This window comes from Diabrotica virgifera, chromosome 6 (genome assembly GCF_917563875.1).
Source record: "Diabrotica virgifera virgifera chromosome 6, PGI_DIABVI_V3a".
Taxonomy (NCBI): domain Eukaryota; kingdom Metazoa; phylum Arthropoda; class Insecta; order Coleoptera; family Chrysomelidae; genus Diabrotica; species Diabrotica virgifera.
In genome coordinates this window covers 130566442-130593075 of record NC_065448.1, presented here as the reverse complement: position 1 = coordinate 130593075, position 26634 = coordinate 130566442, and the positions used below count along the sequence as shown (strand labels likewise).

Below are 26634 nucleotides of genomic sequence, written 5' to 3'. Positions count from 1 at the left end.
TTCAGTTTTTTAGAACATTGAAAAACCTTCAAAATGCCGATTTTTGAAAATTAAGAAGTTAATTTGTTGCTACGCAAACTGCAAAATAAGTGAAAATCGTTATTTGTTAATAACTTTTACTAAAACTACCTTAGAACTTTAGTGCTTTACTCAAAATTGGATATTGAGGTACTTAACAAACCCTCAAAATTTCAGACCGATCCATTAATTAGTTTAAGAGTTATTCTATTTGTTTATCCCAGAGACGTTTATTTTGCAGTAAGATAAGACAGGAAATAATGAAAATAGAAGAGCGATAGTATCAAAATTTATTAAAAAAGATAAAAAATAATCAACATAGTCAAAAATCTTAATGCCAAATTTTTAAACTTTTGTAGTTCATAAACATTTAGAATCACTTTAAAAATGTTGCCCGTAGAAACAATCTTTCTATATATTCGAAAAGATAGTATTATAACACTAATTTTCAAATAAAAAAATTTAGCCTGGGTTCATTTGAGACAAAGTTAGCCACATGTTTTTTTTTTAATTCACAGCAAATTTGTTTATAATAATTAAGGAATTTCGTTAATGCCATTTTAAAGAATAGGATTTGTGTTTTTTCTTTTCACAAACATTATACCTTCACAGCACCCTCTACGATTTTTAAAAAATGTAGTGCAAAAGATTACTAGGGGGAACCTACAAATCCAGCGAGTTAAAATACCGGAAAAGCAATTTCAAACGAATATAATTTGCTGTATCTCCGGATCAACTAAATGGATTTTGATCTTTTTTTTAATTGGTATTTAATTTTTACGTACATTACAAATATGCAATTTGTTTATAAATTTATTAATTAAGAAACAGTCTAATTTGTTTAAACAATTCTTGAAAAAATATTTTTTTTACAAAAATCTATTTTTTAATCATTGAAGAAGTATCGCTTTGGTATTAATTCCCAAACCGTTTTCTCCGTCTCTTGGTTGTAGAATAAATTACTTCTTTTTCCTAATTGGTTTATTTAAAAAGACTACACTTACTAAAGCTAAGTTTAGCTTTTACGCCAGACACATCGAGAATTAATATTGTACAAAAAAGTCCCAAATATTAATTTGGACTTAATTATGAACTATTATAATTGAAAAAGCTATCGTTTTTTAAATATATGTAACATTGACAAATATTTTTTTAGGAATTGTCACTCATTTTTTGAGATAGATTTTTTAAGAAGGCCAAAATCGTGTATTAAATGTGACATAATTTTAGGGGCGTAATAAAACAAAGATTAGAATTTGGATTATATAATAAAATTTCAACATTCTCCCCCGCGTTGAAGCATCCCTGCTTCAACTAAATTACACAGTAACAGAAACAGAAAAAACAAAGTGTTAGGAAGAATGTAACAAAACTAGAAATAAGCATGTTGGTCGTTTTAAGGTTGAGTTTGATTTGGTAATAAAGAAAGCTTTGAAATGGATCGGATAAACTCTCCGGAAGCCGTACGGAGCTTAACCACACGGACTTTGCCATCCTTACCAGGATATACTTCAATGATGCGCGCCAACGGCCACATCATTGGAGGTACATTATCTTCCTTGAGTAAAACTAGTTTATTTACTTGCAGGTTAGAATATTCTTCAGCCCATTTAGGCCGGTTCTGAAGGCGATTTAAGTAATCAACCGACCAACTGAAACCTCTATACTCTGGGTATAGAGATTTTTGAAGAGAAGAACTGAATAAAGATGGGTAAAATAAATGATAAGAGATTTAAGACAAAAGAAGAGGGGCTTAGCTCAGAAGGAAAAAAAATCAAAAGGGCAGAGAGACACTAAATCTCAAGTATGAGTATTCGGGCTAGCTTCCATACACCGAATATTGGCTTTAGAGATATAAGAAGAAAATTTGGTAATGAAATGATAGTAACTAGGAAGAAAATGAGACTATTAATACAAAAATGGAAGGAAAATAGATAAGAATGCTAGAGATAAAATAATATCGAGTTACAACAAAGAAAGAAGAAGAAAAAGGGCGCCAACTCGAACGAACAACTCGGCTCTCAGAACCAAGAAGTTGGACAGGTTCGAGATTTTGAAGTAACGAACAACAGGAACTCTATGACACTGGTTACAACCACCTGAAATACAAAATACTAAATACTGATCTTGTCTTGCTATATTATATACTGGTAATACAGACTGAAATAAAACACCAACCTTAATACATACAAATATATTAATAATAAATATTAAATGTTAACACTTTACATATAACGCAACGTAATAACAGTGATAGTGGATGGGGAAAAGATAAAATAGGACCGCAAAGGCCACTCAACAAGCAATTATCCACTATCACTGGCCAAGCAAAAGTATTAAAATCAAAATCCAAATCAAAAGTCCGTTGCAATAGCAAAAAGGTCTATATAAATGAGTTGGTCAGTGACTCTTTATATATTTTACAAAAAAAACCTACGAGACGTATTCCCTATTTAAAATCCGCGACAAAATTTTACAACCCGATTACCTATTAAATTTTAAGATACAATTATTTATGATTATTAAACAAGACCTGATTTTATTTATTTTAACTAACTCCTACTTATACTGAATCAAAAAGAAAAAAAAAACAACAACCTAAAACCCTATCTATCACGAAAATATATGTACTCTTCCTAATCGTATGCATACGAAAAGTTTACAATGTAGCAAATATATCTTACCCAAAAGTAAATACAGAAAAAGTAAATAAACTTAGCTTTTACACAACAGCCGGTTAAAAGTAGGGTTGCAAGTCCATAGAGATGAATTCTTTTGGCAAGCTAACGCTGGTTGGCTGCTGTGGTGAGTAAGTCCTACTGCAAGGTCCTGGGTGAAGATGCTGGTTGTAGTAAAATCAGGTATGGTGTATTATCCAACAAAAACAGCCCACTCTAGGGATAAACCATCACAGAGTGGCTAGCAATCTAACTAGTACATAATTAACGTGATAGAGTCACGTTGTGTGACTAAATAACTAAGTTACGGGATCTAAAATAAAGTTTATTTAATTAGTTATGATGTATTTCAAGAACAGTAGCAGTACATATTGAACAGGCCCAAACAAAAACATCGAATATTAGGTAGGTTAGGTATTCATATGTCATGTCAAAATTTCTGAAGTTTACTTCAATTCAGACATGACAGGGACGTGCGCATTAGATGGGCGTGACAGAAGGCTGTATAGATACTCGTTAAAACTTTTTATAAATCACAGATAAAAAAACTTAAATAAAAAGCCTAACGATCAGGTATAAAAGATATTAAAATTTAGGTTTGGACTAAAAAAAACTATGGCCTTGATTGAATGTTCCTTTGCAAATGAGAATGAATATCATTATTATACTATGAATTATATATAAACTTATGTGGTAAATTATCTACCGAAAGATCTAACTACAATGATGCATTGGATTTCACAAGGAAGGAATGAGAGATAAATGTATTATGTACTTACTGAAACAAGGCAGGCACGCCGGAATATCCACTTCTGTTATGCGAAGAAGTCCAAAGAGATGTTTATTTTTGGTTATCTAGTTTTGTAGATGGGATTAGCTGACGCTTGATTTCCTTCTAATTATTTGATTTCCATCGAAAATTTGTTTCAATCCCGTCACTTAAAAGTGAGAATCGCCTCACTAGCGGCGCGCCATCCGTCCTTCGAGCCGTTTCCTGACCAACTCATCTTCAATGTTCAATGTTATCGGAAATCGATTCGTATCGATCCGATAGAAACATGCGCGGTGCTTTCCTCTTGCTTCGCTGCGAAAATAGGCACCTAGGCGATTAAATAGGCGTCTCCAAAGAATTTTCTAGAGGGGTATTTTTAATGAAATTTAATTGAATGAATCGAAAATCGTAATTAATTTTAAATGGTCCGTAGCATAACTGCTACACAACGTTTCCAAAAAACTTGTTGAATTTTAGAAATCTGCTGGAAGGTGGAAAGTCTATGTTCGTTTAAATGTGAAAGATCCTTTTCAGGATAAGCGGTGAGAGGAGACTCTATCAGAAAGTGTCCCGGTGTAAGGCAGGTTAAATCTGTAGGGTCATTAGAAACTGGACCTAAGGGCCGAGAATTTAGTATTGCCTCGATTTGACAAAGAATAGTGTTAAACTCTTCTGAAGTGAACAAAGCATTACCCACCAATCTCTTGATATGAAATTTTGCGCTTTTGATGGCGGATTCCCAGATTCCACCCCAATGCGGAGATCGAGGTGGAATGAATTTCCACTTGGTCTCATTTTGTGAAAGAAAGTCACAGATAATATTTACATTATTATTAGTTTTGAAAAATTGATACAACTCATGTAGGACATTTTTTGCACCTAAAAAATTGGTGGCGTTGTCACTATAGATCACTGACGGATTTCCTCTTCTCGAGACAAAACGTTTTAAAGCGTTCAGAAAGGAGTCAGTAGACAGTCCAAGAACTAGCTCTATGTGAACTGCCTTGGTGACCATGCAAACAAAAACCGCAATGTATGATTTTATGAGTGGAGATTTACGAAGCCTTGAGGATTTTATTTGAAAGAATCCTCCGAAATCAATTCCAACTTTCTGAAATGGTCTAGAAACATTTACACGATCAGAGGGCAAACTTGCCATAATCTGTTGGCAGACTTGATTATTGAATCGAAAACACATATTGCAATTTAGAATGATTTTTTTGATCTCTCTAAGCCCATTAAGGGGCCAAAAACGTAAACGAATATTGCTCAGAACGGTTTGAGCACCAGAATGCCCGAGCCGCCTATGTTCGTACTCTAGTATGAGGGAGGTCGTATGATTATGGGGTGGCAAAAGAAAGGGATGTTTCTGTTGGTAGGGAATGGAGGCGTTACAAAGCCGTCCGCCGATCCTCAGCATTGATAATTCATCGAGAAATGGATTTAAAGATAATAATTGTTTATTTGATAGTTGCTGGTTTGCAGAAAGTTCGGAAATTTCTTTAGAAAAATTGGTTAGCTGAACTTGCCGAACTATAAAATATAGTGCTTGGTCCAATTCTTCAACAGTGAGGGGATCAGATTGTTTGTTTTCTTTTAAACAACTGACAAATCTGAGTACATATGCGATAGTACGACGTAATCGAGAAAAAGAAGAAAATTTTTGAAATAATTGTTCCCAAGGAGGTTTTGAGTTGACGTTTGTGAGTATATTGGAACGAGTTTTTCTGTGCTCTGTAATTAGCTGATCAGCTATTGGGGGTTCATCAGAGAATTCTAAAGAATGATTAAGAAGAAAAGCAGGACCGGACCACCACAACTTGTTGTCCAGAATTTCTTTGGCTGATAAACCGCGTGATAGAATGTCAGCACTGTTTTCAGCTGATTTAACGTATCGCCACTGACAATTTTGCGTCAGTTCTTGAATTTGAGCAACTCTATGCGATACGAACACTGACCATTTACTAGGGTGTGCCCTGCACCAACATAAAGCGACCTGAGAATCGGTCCACAAATTTATTGAGTCATACTCTAATTTATTTTCGAAGACTTGTAGAATTTTGTTTACAAGTTTCGCCAGCAAGAGCATAGCGCAAAGTTCTAACCTTGGAATGGTAATTGATTTAAGTGGGGCGACTCTAGATTTTGAAGATACTAAAGTAGAAGAAATATCATTGTCAGAATAAAGAACTCGAAAATAAATGCAAGCACCATAAGCCTCTATGCTTGCATCAGAAAAGCCATGAATTTCTATTTTGCTAATAGTTTTCGGACGAAAATATTATCTAGCTATTTTTTGTTGTGAAAGCAAGGGGATATGTTCAATAAAATTGTGCCAATCTTTAAGAATGCAAGCGTCGTTTATTAAGGTGTCCCAATGAAACTTTTTGAACCATAATTTTTGCATCAGTATCTTACCTTTTACTATAACAGGATTTATCAAGCCTAACGGATCATAACATTGAGCTAAGATAGAAAGTATTTTTCTTTTGGTAACTGGACCCTGCACGATTTCTTGAGGCACGGAAATACAAAGAGTATCTTCTGCTGTACTCCACTTTAGCCCAAGAACTTTACTTGGGACTTCATCTATGTTTATGTCATAATCAGCTTTTTGATTTTCCGAAATGTCTTTGGAAATATTTTTAAGAAAATAATCACTATTTGAACAATATTTATGCAACTCAAACCCATGCTTATTTAAGATGGTATTTAATTGAGAGTGTAAATTGAAAAGTTCGTTGTGATTATATGAACCACAAAGGCCATCGTCCATATAGAATTGATTCAGAATTGCATCAGACGCAAGAGGAAATTCTAAATAGTTTAGACAAGCAATTTCTTTAAGAACCCTTGTTGCCAAGAACGGGGCTGAATTGGTTCCAAAAACTACAACATCGAGTTGGATACATTTAAAGTCTTCATCAGGGTTTTCTCGCCATAAAATGTTTTGAAGAAAAGTTTGTTCCGGGTTCACGAGGACCTGTCGGAACATTTTTTTAATATCTACCGTGAATACAAAAGGAAAAAGTCTAAATCTACATAGAATGTCATACAATTCTGGCTGGACCTGATATCCCTTTAAACACACGTCGTTTAAGGAATACCCTGAGGAACTTTTGGCGCTGGCGTCCATGACAACGCGCAAACGCGTTGTTAAACTGGATTCTCTAACTACACCTAAGTGCGGAATAAAATATTTATTTTCAGATTTGGCATTTAGCAGAGTTAGGGGTACATAATGAGCATGTTTAAGTTGAATTAATTCATCAATAACTTTTTTATAGTCTTGATAAAAGTTGCAATTAGCTTTAAATTTATTTTCTAAAGAAATGAAACGCTTTCTGGCCATGTAATAAGAATTTCCTAACTTTAGATTTTCTGAAGGTGATTTCAGCGGCAAACTTACTTGAAATCTACCATTTTGTAAAATTTTGGTTGTAGAACGGAATAGGTTTTCAGATGCCTCATCAGCTTCTGAAAGATATAATTTATTGGGAATTTCCTCGATTTCCCAGAATTTTTTCAAACGACTGTCTAATTGTAATGTGGAAAGAAGTGAATTAGATTCAGTTAAAACTTCTGAACTACTGTCTGTAACAGATATATTGGATACAGTAAAATGATCAGGAACTGTACTAGCTACCACGAAACCTAAGTGAGACTCTTGTAAGACTGGAAGATTTTTGCCAAGTCTGACGAAGTTAGGTAAAATAATATCGTAATAAAGATCTAAACCAATTAGAATGTCAATTTCAGAAGGCTTAAAAAATTCGTCGTCTGCTAGAAAGAATTGTTCCGGAATATTTAATTTTTTCACTAGTATTTTTGATTGAGGGAGAGCACAAGTAATCTCGGGTAATACAACTACTGAAAAATGAAAACTTCTTCGACTATCATAATTGGAAAATATGGTTATATTTGACATTTTAGTACAAGTCGAGCCACTCCCTCCTATTCCTGATATATGTACTGACTTGTTATACGTATCTAATTGTAACTTGTTCACAAGCTTCTCTACGATAAATGAATTTTGGGATCCTGTGTCCAAAAGAATTTTCGCTATGCAGAAATTAGCGTTTTTACCAAGTAAGGTTACTTTTGCAGTACCCAGAAGAATATGACTATTTTTTACTGACTGAACAGAGTGATTCGCTGAATGATTATTTGCGGTAGGGTTATTTTCCGTAAAATTTCTCGAAGGACCTTGAAAATTTGTTATTCCTGAATTTTCCTGTACTGGTTGGATATCCAGAGAACGGGTTTGAAAATTTGAATTACTATCGAGATGAGAAGATGAATTATTACCATTTTGAACATGAGCAGTATTATCTAAATAAGAACTATTAGATGAGATTAGAGAGCTATGGTTACCTGCGTAGCTATTAGGTTGAGAATTTGAACCATTATTATATAGAGAATGTGAATGACGCTTACTACTAGTCATTGGCGGAGAATGTTGATTTTCGCCGATTTTTATGTGCATTAACGAACTGTGTGACTTGGAGCAAAAAGAACATTTTTTAGACGATTTACACTCTTTCAAATTGTGTTTACCCAAACAATTTATACATAAATTCTTTGCCCTAATAAATTGCAATTTGGCGGAATGAGATATATCTTTAAACTCAGAGCAAGTGTAAATTTTATGGCCCTCCTTGTTACAGTAGATACAAATTAATTGAAATTGGCGATTTGAAGTTGCCTCATGCATTGTCGAATGAGATGAGAAATTTTTTCTGGTAGTTTTAGGACTAGAAATTTCAACATTTTCCAGAATTACTGCACGTTTTTCTAAGAATTTTAAGAAATGATTTAAAGTAGGTATTTCGTCGTGATTCCTCTCAGATTCATATGCCTTAGCCGATTGAAAATCTAACTTCTTTTTTAGAATGAATATAAGTGTTAAGTCAAATAAATTTTCGGAAGTTAAATTCAAATTTTTTAGTGACAAAATATTCTTTTGAATTGTAGTGATTAATTCTCTTAATGTGTCTGACTTACATTTAGAAACATTATTACAATCAAAAATTGCTTGCAAATAAGAATTTATTATGGCGAATTTGTTTTCGTATCCCTTCTTTAAAATATTTAACGCGATTACAAAATGTTCATTAATTATCGGTAATGAAGCTATAAGTTGAAGGCTTTCGCCGATTAAATAACTCTTCAAGTACACAAGTTTTTGGACATCTGTTAATGTCTCATTTTTCACTATGAGCGCATCGAAGAGCTCGATGAACGATTGAAAGTCTCTAATATGACCTGAGAATTGTGAAATTTTTATATCCGGAAGACGAACTGCTATTGGAGCACTACAAGAACCCTCACTGGATGAACTAGATCTTATCTGAGAAGGTGCAGCTTTTAGTTTATTAACACAAGCGGTCAAATCGCTTACAAGTTTGAAATATTGATTTTCTGTAAACTCTCTATCTTTTTCTTCTTTGCCTGTATTTGATGCAAGGAATTCGATTTCATTTTGTGCTTTTTCATAATCATGAAATATTAAATGAAGTCTACTTAATCGCGTCTCGAACTGGGTAACATCTAATTCTACGTCTCTTTTGGCTATAAACCAGTTAGACATACGAGTAAGAGAAGACTTAGCAATTTTTCTATATTTTTTGAACTCATCCATTTTTATTAAAGATATTGGAACACGAAAATGTCTTTGAATCACAGAATTTATTGATTATGTCTTTGAATAACTGATAGCCAAATAGAATAATGAAACAAAGGGTATATAAATGGACTTATCTCACCCAGTATATCCTTTTGTTGTTGTGTCGGCAAATAATCTTGAAGAACTTTCCATAAGTTTTATGCTGGTCAAAAATCCGGCTCGATGTAGGCCAAATGAAGAAGTATCGCTTTGGTATTAATTCCCAAACCGTTTTCTCCGTCTCTTGGTTGTAGAATAAATTACTTCTTTTTCCTAATTGGTTTATTTAAAAAGACTACACTTACTAAAGCTAAGTTTAGCTTTTACGCCAGACACATCGAGAATTAATATTGTACAAAAAAGTCCCAAATATTAATTTGGACTTAATTATGAACTATTATAATTGAAAAAGCTATCGTTTTTTAAATATATGTAACATTGACAAATATTTTTTTTAGGAATTGTCACTCATTTTTTGAGATAGATTTTTTAAGAAGGCCAAAATCGTGTATTAAATGTGACATAATTTTAGGGGCGTAATAAAACAAAGATTAGAATTTGGATTATATAATAAAGTTTCAACAATCATAGTATCATAATGATCACAGAAAAAGTTAAAGTACACTTTAATAAATAAATGATTTTAATTAGATAATTTTTTATTGAAGATAATTTATTTATAAAGTATACCTTAACTTTTTCTATGATTAATAGGGATAGTATGATTAAAATCATGGGTTTTTGGGAAAAAATTATGTTTCCAAAAATTGTTTAAAGAAATTAGACTGTTTATTAATTAATAAATGTCTAGACAAATTGCATATTTGTAATGTACAGAAAAATTACATACAAATTAAAAAAAGAACGATCAAAATATATTCAGTAGATCCCGAGATATAGAAAATGATAGTAGTTTTAAGTTGATTTTTTTAGTTTTTGAACTGGCTCCCCGCTCCCCCTTCACTTACCACGACTAGTCACCAATTGAACTGCATTTTTAAAAAATCCTGTAAAATACCAGCTTTTCTAATATATAAAATGACTTTTTCTACGGACAATATTTTTAAAGTTATTCTAAATGTTTTTAAACTACAAAATTTCACAAATTTGGCATTAGGATTTTTGACTATATTAGAAAATTTTTTATCGTTTTTTAGTACATTTTGATAGTATCAGTTTTCTGCTCTCGTTTGGCATATACAGAATTGTCCTATCTTCATTATTTTCTGTCTTATGTTATTGCAAAGTAAAGGTCTCTGTGATAAACAATTAGAATAACTCTTAAACTAATTAATGCATCGGTCTCAAATTTTTAGGGTTTGTTAAGTACCCCAATACCCAACTTTGGGTAAAACACTAAAGTTCTAAGGTAGTTTTAGTAAAGGTTATTAACAATTAACGATTTTCACTTATTTTGCAGTTTCCGTGGCACCAAATTAACTTTTTGACTTTAAAAAATCGGCATTTTGAAGGTTTTTTAATGTTCTAAAAAATTAAATTTTGTAATTTTATGTCAACTATTTATCTTTTGAATGGGGTGCAAAAAATCGAAAAAATCGCGATTTTTGCACTGAATTCTTAATAATTAAAAAACGGACGCGAACTCTAGGCAGGAAACAGGTAGGTTTTCATCCTATAGGTATACAATAACTAAAAAAGTAGTCAGCTACCTGGATCTTTGAGTGTCCCGAACATGGTCTATTTCTAGCTTATTACCCTGGAGTATAAAGTCTATAATAGTTGTCACCAGATTTCTATTAACAGCAGATCATCAGATGTAACATTTGCTCTAAAATAGAGCTGGTTAAAGTTACCATAAATGTTTTACTACTACAGTTTCCTTATTGTTGTTCTGAAGCTATTTTCTTGTGGCATTTTTATTATTACTAGTTTTGATGGGAAATAAGCCACAATTTTACTAAAAAAATGATTTTATTAAAGTTTCGACGTCCAAATCGGACGCCGTTTTCAAAATACAAAAATTATTAATGAATTAAACAAAAATGTTGTTGCTTAGTAAAAAATTCTTCTAATAATTTATTTAATCTGACTCATTTATATCGGCAATTCAGACATATATTATACATTTTAATGTAGAAGACTTTAAAACGATATTGCCAATATTTATGAGTTGCGTTCCTGGGACGACTTTACTGAAAGATAGTTTATTCGATTACATGAAATCAACCCCAACTCAAGAATATCCGTCACAAAAGAATCATAACATGTGATTTAAAAAGAAAACCACATACAACGGTGACAGTAAAATACTCGCGTTAGAGATTTCATAGTAAATCACGAGGGAAAAACCAGGAAAAAACCTCGTGATACTATCCCGACATCGTGAGTATTAGGTCTTACTTTTGTTTACTCTCAAAACTAATACGTTTATGTTATTTTAAATTATAAGTAATATTAATAATACATAGATATATAAATATTACCAAAATATAAAATCTGTACTAGCTCGATATGCTATTGACTTACTAATCCTGGTATTTTCTTTCTATTGACTTCCTCTTTTAGTATGGGTAACCACATCGTACTGCATTCTACCGAGGGATTTGCAACACAATTGGTTTCAAAAATGAATAACCATTTTCAATTTCGTTGCAAAACGAAAATACAGCCGAACCATATTCCAGTCCAATCAGAGAGTGCTGCAAGCACCTCTACCGGTTTCGAAACTCATTAGTCTCTCATCAGGAGGCACATATGCTGCTCTCCCTGATCCAACCAAAACAAACCCCAGCGTGCAGTCCCGAATTGCAACGAACGAAATGGCATAGATGCCCTAGCGGCAACTGCTAGCAAAAGACTAAGTTTTCACTCTAATGGCATATAACATATCCCACCAGAATGAAAACAATGGGAACCTTCTCTGGTTACACCTCCGAGGCTTCTACAATTTGCAAGCCATACGGATGCTGAGACTAAGGAAGATGAGGGAATTCTACAATTTACAATTCACGTCACATCTGCTCAGCGCGGTAAAGTTCCAACGAGACTGGTTCCCTTCATACTCCACACAGAGTAAATGTAAATCAAAAATGAATAACCATTTTCAATTTCGTTGCAAAACGAAAATACAGCCGAACCATATTCCAGTCCAATCAGAGAGTGCTGCAAGCACCTCTACCGGTTTCGAAACTCATTAGTCTCTCATCAGGAGGCACATATGCTGCTCTCCCTGATCCAACCAAAACAAACCCCAGCGTGCAGTCCCGAATTGCAACGAACGAAATGGCATAGATGCCCTAGCGGCAACTGCTAGCAAAAGACTAAGTTTTCACTCTAATGGCATATAACATATCCCACCAGAATGAAAACAATGGGAACCTTCTCTGGTTACACCTCCGAGGCTTCTACAATTTGCAAGCCATACGGATGCTGAGACTAAGGAAGATGAGGGAATTCTACAATTTACAATTCACGTCACATCTGCTCAGCGCGGTAAAGTTCCAACGAGACTGGTTCCCTTCATACTCCACACAGAGTAAATGTAAATCAAAAATGAATAACCATTTTCAATTTCGTTGCAAAACGAAAATACAGCCGAACCATATTCCAGTCCAATCAGAGAGTGCTGCAAGCACCTCTACCGGTTTCGAAACTCATTAGTCTCTCATCAGGAGGCACATATGCTGCTCTCCCTGATCCAACCAAAACAAACCCCAGCGTGCAGTCCCGAATTGCAACGAACGAAATGGCATAGATGCCCTAGCGGCAACTGCTAGCAAAAGACTAAGTTTTCACTCTAATGGCATATAACATATCCCACCAGAATGAAAACAATGGGAACCTTCTCTGGTTACACCTCCGAGGCTTCTACAATTAGTCTCCTTAGTCTCAGCATCCGTATGGCTTGCAAATTGTAGAAGCCTCGGAGGTGTAACCAGAGAAGGTTCCCATTGTTTTCATTCTGGTGGGATATGTTATATGCCATTAGAGTGAAAACTTAGTCTTTTGCTAGCAGTTGCCGCTAGGGCATCTATGCCATTTCGTTCGTTGCAATTCGGGACTGCACGCTGGGGTTTGTTTTGGTTGGATCAGGGAGAGCAGCATATGTGCCTCCTGATGAGAGACTAATGAGTTTCGAAACCGGTAGAGGTGCTTGCAGCACTCTCTGATTGGACTGGAATATGGTTCGGCTGTATTTTCGTTTTGCAACGAAATTGAAAATGGTTATTCATTTTTGATTTACATTTACTCTGTGTGGAGTATGAAGGGAACCAGTCTCGTTGGAACTTTACCGCGCTGAGCAGATGTGACGTGAATTGTAAATTGTAGAATTCCCTCATCTTCCTTAGTCTCAGCATCCGTATGGCTTGCAAATTGTAGAAGCCTCGGAGGTGTAACCAGAGAAGGTTCCCATTGTTTTCATTCTGGTGGGATATGTTATATGCCATTAGAGTGAAAACTTAGTCTTTTGCTAGCAGTTGCCGCTAGGGCATCTATGCCATTTCGTTCGTTGCAATTCGGGACTGCACGCTGGGGTTTGTTTTGGTTGGATCAGGGAGAGCAGCATATGTGCCTCCTGATGAGAGACTAATGAGTTTCGAAACCGGTAGAGGTGCTTGCAGCACTCTCTGATTGGACTGGAATATGGTTCGGCTGTATTTTCGTTTTGCAACGAAATTGAAAATGGTTATTCATTTTTGATTTACATTTACTCTGTGTGGAGTATGAAGGGAACCAGTCTCGTTGGAACTTTACCGCGCTGAGCAGATGTGACGTGAATTGTAAATTGTAGAATTCCCTCATCTTCCTTAGTCTCAGCATCCGTATGGCTTGCAAATTGTAGAAGCCTCGGAGGTGTAACCAGAGAAGGTTCCCATTGTTTTCATTCTGGTGGGATATGTTATATGCCATTAGAGTGAAAACTTAGTCTTTTACAATTGGTTTCATTTAGCATAATTAGAGCCGCTTCTTTGATTTTTCTCTTTTTACCATCTGTTTCTTTCAGGACTATACTTGAATCTCTCCACTGAAGTCTATATATATGGTGGAGATATGTTGATGATGTGTTTTCAATATGGCCTCATAGATCAGAATTATTGGATATATTCCTAAATATTATAAACGATCAAGAAAAGACAATAAAATTTACAATGGAAAAGGAATATAATAACACCCTATCTTTCCTCGATGTTTTGGTCTCAAAGAAGGATACTGGATATGAGACTCAAGTGTATAGGAAACCAACACACAACAACAGATATCTCAATTACAAATCAAATCACAACATTAACGTTAAAAAGGGAATCATTAAATCCTTGTATGATAGAGCCAAAATTACTTGTTCTAACGAAAATTCATTCTTAGAAGAAAAACAATTGTTAACATATGTGTTATTAAAAAATGGTTATCCTTTATCGTTTATAAATAAGGAATTGTCAAGATTGGATCGAATGGAACAGAACAACTTAGAACGGGATCCTATAGCATTCACAAGAAATAATACGAGGAAAATATCAATACCAGATTATAAAAGGACTATCCGAGAAACTTAAAACAATAGGAAATAAATTCAACATTTCAACAACTTTCAAGACAACAAACACATTGAGATATATTCTATCTGAAACTAAACCTAACAGTGAACAAGAAAGAACAAAGAATTATATTTATAAAATACCTTGTGGATGCGAACAATTTTATTTAGGTGATATCAAGACCACTAAAGGTTAGAATAAGTCAACATCAGTCTTATATTAAAAATAGAGAATTTGATAGATCTCAAATATGTCAACAGGCATGGGATAATGAACATAGAGTTTAGTGGAGACATTTAAGTATAGTCCTGAAAGAAACAGAGTAAAAAGGGAAAAATCAAAGAAACGTCTCTAATTATGCTAAATTCAACCAATTGTGTCGCAAGTTCCTCGGTAGAATGCAATAGGATATGGTTACCCATATTAAACGAGGAAGTCAATAGAAAGAAAATACCAGGATTAGTCAGTCAGTAACATATCGAGCTCGTACAGATTTTATATTTTGGTATTATTTATACAGGGTGCCCCGGGAAATAGTGCGTTCCATAAAGGTATAGGTAGAAGGACCATGTAGAACAAAAAACTCTTCTAACATTTTTTTCTAAATACAACCGTTTGACCAAAAAATTAAAATACATTTTGGTATGCAAATTTAAATCTGACAACTATGTGCGGTACGCAAATTTAAGCATAGACAGTCCCATGTAAATAGACAGAAGACAGATAGTTTTAAAGAATCCTATTTAATGTCAATGCCGAAAATGTTTTCGAATCGTGAGTGTATTACCTATTATGTTATTACGTTGATTATTTATGGCAGATCGCTAAATGGAGAGGCATACTATAATTAATTTCTTTCAAAATGTTGTGCTGGTATTTCTCGTCGTATGAATGGTGTTTGTGAAAGTGGGTTACTTGGAACATCTATTCGGTATAATATGCTTCTTTTCACGAGCATTTTTCAGTCCGTCACAAATGATAGAAAAAAATGTAAGTCCGTGATAATATACATTTTAGTGACATGACATTTTAGTTAAATCTGACAGTTATCACATTTTATTTGCAATTTGGCAAAAAAACAAATCAATTGTGTTTATTGCATTTATGAAATGGTATTTTCTTTGATTTGTATAATCTTATAAATTCTTCAGGTTATATTCGTAGATATATTATATACATATTCGCAAATTCTTTTATTTTCGATTATGACGCCATCTATTGACAACTAGAATAAATGTTATAAATGTCACCGACGAAATGTAATCACCGACGTGCGTTTTTTTCTGTCACATCCAATTTAATGCGTTAGAAAGAAATCGAAAAACTGTGACGCACTGAAAGATCCTCATGAGAAAAAGCATAATATTTTCAAGTAAGTACAACTTAATTATTTCAGTTCACAAGTAAACAAATTACTGAGACATTATCTGGGGTATTTAAGTTCCACTGTAAACTATGTAATTCAGTTAAAGCCCTCAGCAAGACTCAGCATTCAACACATTTAAACCTTACTAAATATATAATACTAGTTCAGTTAAAAGTTGTGTTTTTATTTTAAAAGATGTGTAATTCGTTTAAAATTATGCAATAGGTATTTCAATACATTTTAATAGAAAATAATTTTAGTAAACAAATAGTAAATACATAAGTACCTACTATTAGGTTGGATTATTTTAAATACTGTTAATCACAATCACAAACGAGTTCTTATTACAGTGGAACCCGATTATTAGAATACCGGTTATAGGAATATCCAGGTTTAAAGAATAGAAATTTGAAGTCCCGAAACGGTTTCACTAGCCACTAATGATCGGTTATTCGAATATCCCGGTTATAGGAATACCTTTGTTTGATACGAAGGCTATTCCAATAAGCAGATTCGACTGTATCTGTTATTATTCCGTAGTGCGTACGATGTTGCCAGTTAATTAAAATTTTCAAACGTTAAAATACAGGTATGCATATGAAAAACAATGTTATCTTTTTTGGAAACAGTTAACGTTAGAAAAAAATGGTATAGGACTTTTTTTTCTAAATTGTGTATTCTCTCCATACCTTAAATGAACGCACTATTTTTCAGGACACCCCGTATGTCTATGAATTTTTAATATTATTTATAATTTAAAATAACATAATATGTAAGTACATATTAAGGTCAGAATTTGGTATTAGTTTTGAGAGTAAACAACATCGTCAGTATTAAATACTCACGATGTCGCGATAGTATCACGAGGTTTTTTCCTGGTTTTTCCCTCGTGATTTATTATGGAATCTCTAACCCGAGAATTTTACTGTCACCGTTGCATGTGGTTGCCTTTTTAAAGACAGATCAGAGGTTATGATTTTTTTTGTGACGGATATTCTTGAGTTGAGGTTGATTTCATCTAATCGAATGAACTATCTTTCAGTAAAGTCGTTCCAGGAACGCAACTCATAAATATAGGCAATAGTCTTCTACTTTAAAATGTAAAATATATTTCTGAATTTCCGATATAAATGAGTCAGATTAAATAAATTATTAGAAGTATTTTTTACTAAGCAACAACATTTTTGATTAATTCATTAATATTTTTTGTATTTTGAAAACGGCATCCGATTTGGACTTCGAAACGTTAATAAAATAATTTTTTTAGTAAAATGGTGTCTTATTTCCCATCAAAACTAGTAATTACAGTCTCAATTAATACTGTAACCGTTACGGCTTGAAAATTAATTTGAAAAAAAATAAATTTATGATAATCGCGAAATCAAAGAACATCAGAGCTAATCTTCTTATAGACAATACAGCGGCGATTGAGCGTGTGTCCGGTTATAAATATCTAGGTGCTTGAATCACAGACGATACTGATCAAACAAAAGAGATTAAATGCAGAATAGAAATTGCTACATCAGTATTTAATAGGATGCGTAAACTCATTTGCAATCGTGATATCAACATAAAGTTACGAATACGAATGCTGCTCTGTTGTCACTGTTATAAGGAGTTGAAGGTTGGACACTAAAATAGTCGACCATAAAAAGCATCGAAGCATTCGAGATGTGGTGCTATACACGTATTCTTAAAATATCATGGATGGACCGCGTCACTAACACGCAAGTACTCCAAACTTTAGACAAAAGATGCGAAATTATGAATGAGATAGAAACTAGAAAGATGAAATACTTGGGGCACATTATGAGAGGTCAAAAGTACAAACTTTTAAGAAATATCATTCAGGGCAAAATTAAGGGCAGAAGAAATGTGAGAAGACGAAAAATATCGTGGCTTCGCAATCTACGTGAATGGTTCGGGTGTAGTTCGATTGAACTTTTTAGGCACGCTGATTGATGATGATTTCCAATTGGAAATCATCATGGCCCAGTGGCCATGATGATTTCCAATCTCCGCTAGGAGTGGCAAGTGAAGAAGAAGAATTATAGAGTTAGCTTCCATCTAGGAATGTCGCGACTCTAAAATATCATTTTTAAAGAATATGTTTTTTTAAACAACTCATAATAGTTAGGCTATAAAATGCTGATTACGATACTGTTCTGAGCAGGTATAAGAAAATACACTTATTTCACTGGGACTCATTTTGATAAGTAGTGGAGTATAATATTTTCTATTACAGAACTTCTTCGTCTACCGTTAATTTCTGACCCCGTAAGCTACTTTTGGTAATGCTGCTTTATATAGACACAAATTGTAGACCCATAATTTTAGGGAATAATATAATATTTGTCCAATGAATCTGAAATTTCTACTACAGCCTGTAGATCGAAATTGATTGAAACAAGATTCCGTTGTTGATTAGAGCTTTTGTTTTCATTTCGTTTTTCGAGATTCCATACTACTTTTCTTTTTTGATGTTATCTGTAACTGTTTTCTTAATCTGATTTTTCAATTGGATTAGCCCTATCATATTTATTAAAAACTAAAGAACGTCTTCTTCTTATTTTTCTTTTTATGTAGACACAACTACCTGCTTTTTCAGTGTACCTCGAGTAAGTTGATATTCCATCGTTTTCGTGGTTTTTCCACTGATTGTATTCCTATTTTAGATCCGTCCGTCGCTATTCTTACTACTCTATTTTGTTGTCATTCGGCTTATGTGGTCATTCCAATCTACTCTTGCTTCTTACCCAGTTATTAATGTTTTCCACCTTGCACCTTTATTGTATTTCTCGCTTTGTCTCATAGTGTCTTTCTATCGAGTTTGCAAAGAGTTTTCATCTCTGCCGTTTCTAGTGTTCTTGTTGTCCTGTCTGTGTCAGGTCGTGCTTCTGCCACCTATGTCATTATCGGTTTGACTACTGTTTTTAAATCCTAGTTTTAAATCCTGCTTTTCATTTTTTTTTCCGATATTTTTATTTCTCTATATTATTTTATTTAGGCTCTATTCACTATATTTAGTTGATCTTTCACTTCTGTTTCGATCTTTCCATAGCTAGATAATGTGATGCCGAGATATTTAAAACCCATCACTTGTTCTAGTATTTGACCGTCCGGCTATAATTTACATCTTAGTTTATTTTCCTATTAAAACCATGCATTTTGTCTTTTTTGTGGAAATCGACATGTTCAATTTTCTGGCAGATATATTAAAGCGGTACAGCATACATTAAAATCATCTCTTCACTTTAAGATATTAGTATTGCATCGTCTTCATGGCAGATTATTATAAGTTATTTTTCTCCCATTTGGTAACCTTTTCTAAGTCCTTTTTGAAGTTATACTTCTTTAGGATTGAGAGTAAAATTTTATCACATGCCGGGCGCATGCGCACACAGACAGTATGTATTTCGTTGCTAATCTTTCAAGATGTATGTATTAGCGCTGTCAGCACAAATAAGTCATATTATATTATATAAAAGGATATATTAGTGTTAAGTAAATGCATTATTTATTATAATTTTTGTGTCTTTGGGTTTGCCTTCCTCGGGAATAAGATATTTTTTAGTAATAGTAAGTACAGTACAACCTCGTTTAACCGGACTAACTGGGACCGAGAGCGATCCGGTAAATCGAAAATCCGGATAGTCCGAAAATACAGGGTGTCCCGAAAAATAGTGCGTTCCTTCAAGGTATGGGCTAAGTGCACCACTTAGAGCAAAAAAGTCTAATAAATTTTTTTTGTTAAGTCAACCGTTTTCAAAAAAATAATTTATTAATTTTAATGCATTTGATTAATGTCCACAGAAAAGCAAATACAGCCGGCAGCGCTGCGTTCCTTCTGTGCTAAAATAATTTTACTGTAACTCAACTATCATGAATCATCGATCATAGGCATAATATACATTGATAAAATACTGATAACAGTAATAGAAAAACAGCATAATATTTGTGTTTATTAAATATCTAATAAATAAGGTTTGTATAGTGTTTTAACTTACATAAAAATTTTTTATTACAATAAAGCTACGTCTTCAAGAAGCATCAATAGAACATGTTGCAAACATTTGAGTACCTGCATTTCTGCATTCAATCTTCTGGGAAGTTCGAATGGTTCAATTAGATGATTATAAAAAATATTCCCAGCCCACAAATTCATACTTTTGTCAACCACGAAAGTTAAACACACCATTCGTAAAAATAAACTTTATCTGCACATAACACTTTACACAGAAATTCGGGTTCTCTGAAGATCTTATTTTACTTGGAGGTAAATAGCCTTGCTGTAAATCTTGCACTAAACGTAATTAACATAATATCATGATACTCGCTATCGAAATCATGACAATATCACAACAATAGGATGTACCTATTCTGGGGTTACAGGTGATTATGATATGACTGTTTGTGTTTACAATTTGTATATTTTTATCTAAGCTGTGTCAAAATAAATAAAACTGCCGTGTTGCCAAATGTAAATTTTAGTAAAATACATTATTTTAATTTTTTGTGGCAACAGATGACTTTAGAAAAAAAATTTATAAGAAAGTTTTCTTTTAAATGGTGCATTCTACCCACACCTTTAAGGAACGCACTATTTTCCGGGACACCCTGTATAATAGGGTTAATAAAACTACATGTGAAATGATAACTTACTATATTTACGCCCTATTCGCGGTGTGCAAGTACTTGGAAGGGAAACGAGAAACGACCGTGCGCGAGTCGCGGAGAAATATTGCAACCATAGATATAACAGAATAGATTAGGCCAGTTCGAAAAATAGCGTAACGCGGAACAGTTCGGGTCGGTGGTCTATCTATCTCTCTCTACCGGCGCTTAGCTTTCTCTCTCTAGCATATGATGACCGCCGCCTCTGTGTCACTGTCGTTCCGTTATTCCCACCTCTTGGTAGATACGCTCACACTCGCACGACAGACAAAGATAGCTAGACCACCGTACTTGATATCGGCGTTACACCCCGATGCATTGAGTGGCATATGACTAGCCTGATCTATTCTGTTATATCTATGATTGCAACTATGTTAAATAATTCATATTGTCAATTGAAATTGTCAAATTGGCGTATATTTCATACCTTCTGTCATTGAAGCAGAAAAATTATATATTGCTCCACAATATTGATATGATATGGTAAATTATATAAAGGTAAATTTAATAATTAATTGTATTTTGCTTGCAGTACTGCATTTTAATAACTAATTTTATTTACTACATACAATTGTTTACGTTTGCATAACATAACCTGCATCTTATTTTTTCTTTTTATTATTTTTTTTGGACTATGGCCTTGACCATTATCCAGCAACCAGGACTAATATAATTGGCCAATATAATTAAAAGTGCGAATAAAAGTACAGACCGTAGAAATAAAGGTCGCTTTGCCGAACATGCACGGTACCAATATGATTTACGCGAGCATTAGTTTTTATTTACAAAAATGTCATTGATCTTCCTTTGTTTTAATTCTGTATGAAGTTTCAATGCATGCAATGACGATAATGCGGTATGCACATACAATTATCAAAATTATTCTTTTTATTTTTTCATTCCGGATTGATCCGGATAATCCGGACATCCGGATGAATGAGGTCCGGATTAACGAGGTTGTACTGTGTATTCAAAGTATTTTTGAATACTTCATTTGCTCAGTATATGAGAAATCTTGTAACCTGTCAAAGCAAAAGAGCTGTCAGTGGTAGAGCGTGTGACCGAGGATCAAGAGGTTCCGGGTTCAAATCCCGCACGATTCATGTTTTTTTTTTATATGTTTTTGGTTTCGTTTTAATAAAAAAATTTTAAAAGTGGTAGGTAAATAAAGTTGGTTTAATATTTAAATAAAATACAAATAACCTGTTAAATATACTAATTTCGTTGAAATCATAATAATAGAAGTATAACTTCTTACGTGCGTACAAAGTACACACACACACATTCTTTTTTTTTATTTCATCCGTCATCAGGTTAAACAATAGAGAGCTTAGAGAATCCCCCTTTTTATCCCATTGCCAGCTTTAAGTGGGTCTGTTAGTTCTTCTTCTACTTTTACTGTTATGGTGTTGTTCTAAAAGATACTTTGGATCGTTTTAATTATTTGTAGAGGTACCTCTCTTGCGTATAATAGATGGATAACGTCTTTTAATTTGACCCTGTCAGAGATAGACATGGTATAATATATAAATATAATATTTATTCGTCAATACTGTATTGCAATAATTATTAAATCGAAACAATTTAAACATATTTTTTTTTTTTTATTTTTTATAGCCTTTTTTCTATTCGAAATGTCGAATAAAGGCCTCTCCCATTTCTCGCCATTCATCCATCTCATATAAACATATACATATTATAAATTATATGATTGTAATAAGTGTATATTGTTACTGTAGTTTTTTCATTTGATGATTTTATTTGAGTAAATTAACTAATGCAGTAAATTAGTTGAAATACCAGTATTTGTAATATCAACTATATTTAAAATATTGGTCCATTTTAAACAAAAAATTACTTCGAATATGCGATTGATGAAATATAAACATTTTTGGGAACGTTAAAAAAATATATATTTACATTTCCCAAACCACCGATATTTTATATTATAACGGCTATATTAGAATGTATGTATAATGTATTATACAACAATTATATAACGTTCTCATAGCAGACAACCCGAGAAAGATGCAACGACTAATTGATGTATGGACTGAGGAAATAGAGAAAATGAAATTAGAAATAAACATCAGCAAATGCAAGACGATGAAAATAGGTCAGCAGGAGCACGAGATTGGAGGTGAAACACGAGTGTTCTGTAGAGGACAAGAATTGGAGAGGGTGACGGCCTACGAGTACCTGGGAACGATAATATCAAATGACGGAAAGCTAGACCTAGAAATTGCAAATAGGACAAAGAAAGCTACGAAAATATACTATGCGATTAATAATACGATACTGGGAAAACGGGAAATCAGCCAGGAAACAAAAATACATGTATATAATACAATCACAGCACCAACTCTTCTATATGCAAGCGAGACATGGGTCACAAATAAGAGACATGAAAGTGCCATAAATGCAGCAGAAATGAAGCATCTGAGAAAAATAGCTGGAAAGACGAAGATGGACAGGGAAAGGAACGAAAACATCAGAAACGTGCTAAGCCAGGAACCAATAGAAAAAAAAATTGAAAAAAGAAAACTGAATTGGTTTGGACATATAACTAGGATGAACGAGAACAGACTAGTAAAGAAGGTGACAGATGCCAAAATACAGGGGAAAAGAAGAAGGGGCAGACCTAGAAAGGGGTGGATGGAGCAAATCGAGGAAATCGGGACAAAGAGAGGGAAAACAGTGCAACAGATGAAGGAAATGGCAGGAGACCGGAAGGCGTGGAAGAAATGGGTAAAAGATGGATAGGTGATACCAAAGTCCGACGCTCTTATAGGGCATAAGGACAACGAGAAGAAGAAGAAGAAGAAGAAGAAGAAGAAGTATAATGTATTATGCCAAAAATAAATCATATAAATCACATTGTTTGTGACTGGATTAAAACTTTATTAACGCAATAATTATTAAGCTGGATAATACTGATACGCGTAGGTATATTTTTATTATAATGCAAAGTTGAAAATTATGAAATATTTCTATATGTATTATAACAATGAACGATAAAATTTTAAGAAAAAAAATTTTAGCCGATCCATTTTAATTTCTAAAAAATTACACTTCTGAATAAAATTATTTATCTTCCTTTATCGCTTTTGGGTTAAGAATTAGCAGTTTAAAATTGACAGACAAGGGTTGGCGTGTGATACATTATTTTAAAGGGTTTTAGTTAGTGGCCCCGGGGGGACTTTCAGACGTTTGGATACAATTAGCGTCTCTTTGTAAAGAAAATGAAGTCAACTTTACTAAGTAGTCTTTGTTTGAATTTCGAACGAGACAGTCGATATTACAAGTCTGCTTATCTTTAGTTAAATATAAATACAAAAATATAAATCCAGTTTTTGTGGTGAAACAAATTAAACGATTGTTAATGGGACCCAAAAAACGAAAATGGATTCCGCTTCGACGGCGATTAATCAGAATATTCTGCAATCTAACGAACCTATGCAATGCGACGCAATGGGTAGTAGCCAGCAGCCAGTGGCGTGCGCTCCAAAGTACCAAACGTGCACTGATCAACAATTAGAAGGTAATATGCAAATTTCTCAACCATTAAACACATCTTACTCTCAACCCTTAAAGCAACCCCAATATACTAACCCACCTTCCACCTCATTAAATCAAACCGAATGGAAAACAGTCGAAAACTCCAACAAAAGACATCGAACTAGTCCAGACAAAAGATTTGAAAAGCAAACAAAAATAAACGATTACTGGCTGAACTCGCCGACTACCACTTCTAACAGATTCGAGGCACTAAATAGCGAGTCAAAAGATGATGAAATAAATGACAATGAAAGCACAAGTGAAAAAGAGAAAATAGCCAAACCGCCTCCAATATTTATTAAGGGGGTTAAACACATACCCCCACTTATCGAATTACTAAACAAAATTGCTGAAAATAATTACGAATTAAAAGTTCTTAGCTCCGATCAAGTTAACCTTCAGCCAAAATCTGCTGACTACTATAGTACAATAACAAAAACCCTATCGGAAAAAAAGACAGAGTTTCATACTTATCAAATAAAAAACGAGAGCAGTTTCAGGGTTGTTCTTAAGAACATGCATTACTCGATGGACAAAAATCTTATTAAAAGGGAAATAGAAGAGAAAGGCCACACTGTTAGAAACATTTGGAACATCAAACTCCCTAAAACTAAAGATCAGCTATCACTATTTTTCGTCGACCTGGAACCTTCCGATAATAATAGAAATATATATATGACATTGAGTTCCTATTAAACCATAAGATTAAAATTAAACCACCGTACCAAAAAAGAGAGATACCACAATGCTCTAGATGTCAACGATATGTAAAGTGTAATGCACTAATAAAGAAAGAAGTACCAACGTCAAGTGTTACCCTCCCTCTGCGAGGGAGACCACCCAGCAAACTACAAAGGTTGCAGGGTATACAAGGAGCTACAAACGAAAAAATTCCCAACGATTAGACCCAGGCCTAGCATGCCAATTAATCATGCACAACATGTCCAAGCAGGAGTTACCTACGCCCAAATCGTTAATAACTCACAACAAATTACGAATAGTAATACAAACCAAACAGAAGTAACTACTACCAATACTCCCGCCTCAAATGACATGGCTGAACTAAAGAATATGTTAAAAGTCTTGATGGAACAAATGGGTACACTGTTAAATCTTCTCACCACCGTCGTCACTAAATTAACAAAATTATCAAATTCTTAAAAATCGCTATTTGGAATGCCAAAGGGCTAACAAATCATGCTCAAGAGGTTAAAGCTTTTATACTAATACACAACATCGACATAATGTTAATATCTGAAACACATTTTACAAATAGAAGCTATCAGAGAATTCCCAACTATGCAATATATAACACCAAACATCCAGATGGCACTGCACATGGAGGAACTGCAATCATAACTAAGTCATCTATAAAACACCACGAGTTAAATAAGTTTAAAAGAGACTATATACAAGCAACAAGTATAAGCATAGAAGACTGGAACGGTCCCTTAACAGTAACTGCAATATATAGTCCACCACGACATACTATAGCCAAAAATCAATACCAAGAATTCTTCAACACACTTGGAAACAGGTTTCTAGCAGGCGGCGATTATAACGCAAAACACACTCACTGGGGATCCAGGCTAATAACCCCGAAAGGTAGGCAATTATACATGGCAATGGAAACCAACAATCTTAAATACATATCTACTGGCGAACCCACATACTGGCCCACAGACACAAACAAAATTCCGGACTTGGTTGATTTGTGTGTGACGAAATGAATACCACTTGAATCCCAGACAGGACAATCTTGTTTCGATCTTTCATCCGACCACTCTCCTGTCTTGGTCATGATATCCACAAATATCCTCGAAACAGAACCTCCACCATATCTAAGTAGTAAATATACCAATTGGATTAAATTTCGGGCTATCATTGATGAGAGACTGGACCTAAAGGTCCCACTAAAATCGGATGGCAAAATTGACGAAGCAGTGAATCAATTAAATAGGATAATTCAGGAAGCTGGCTGTCAGTCAACACCTACACAACCAAGAACAATCATACACAAAGATTTACCCAACGAAATAAAAGAAAAAATCGCAGAGAAAAGAAGACTAAGGAAAGTATGGCAAAGAACCCGCGCACCCCAGGTTCAAAATAGATTAAACCAAGCTACAGCGCGACTAAAAACTTTGTTAAACAACAATAAAAACAACGACATAAAACGATATCTACAAAATCTATCTGCCACGGAAACCTCTGAATACTCGCTATGGAAGGCAACACGAAAGATTAACAGACCACAACTCTCTAATCCGCCTATCCGGGCCAGTAACGAACGATGGGCTAAAAGTAACAACGAAAAAGCTACAGTCTTTGCCAAATATCTGGAGGAAGTGTTCCAACCACATTCCCGAAACAACAACTCTGATGTAGAAGATAATATTCAATTGTAT

At 34.0% G+C, this 26634-nt stretch overlaps 1 protein-coding gene and 1 long non-coding RNA gene across 2 annotated transcripts in view; one reads left to right on the top strand and one right to left on the bottom strand.

Annotated features, from left to right (window-relative positions):
- Positions 1–26634, top strand: part of LOC114337088 (glutamate receptor ionotropic, NMDA 2D-like) — a 646411-nt gene that overhangs the window by 231164 nt on the left and 388613 nt on the right. The window lies entirely within an intron of this gene.
- LOC126886024 (uncharacterized) lies at positions 2198–3679 on the bottom strand. The gene is made up of 2 exons (XR_007698549.1): positions 3476–3679; positions 2198–3009 (listed from the first exon to the last, which is right to left on the bottom strand). It is a non-coding gene; the product is annotated as an uncharacterized LOC126886024 (long non-coding RNA).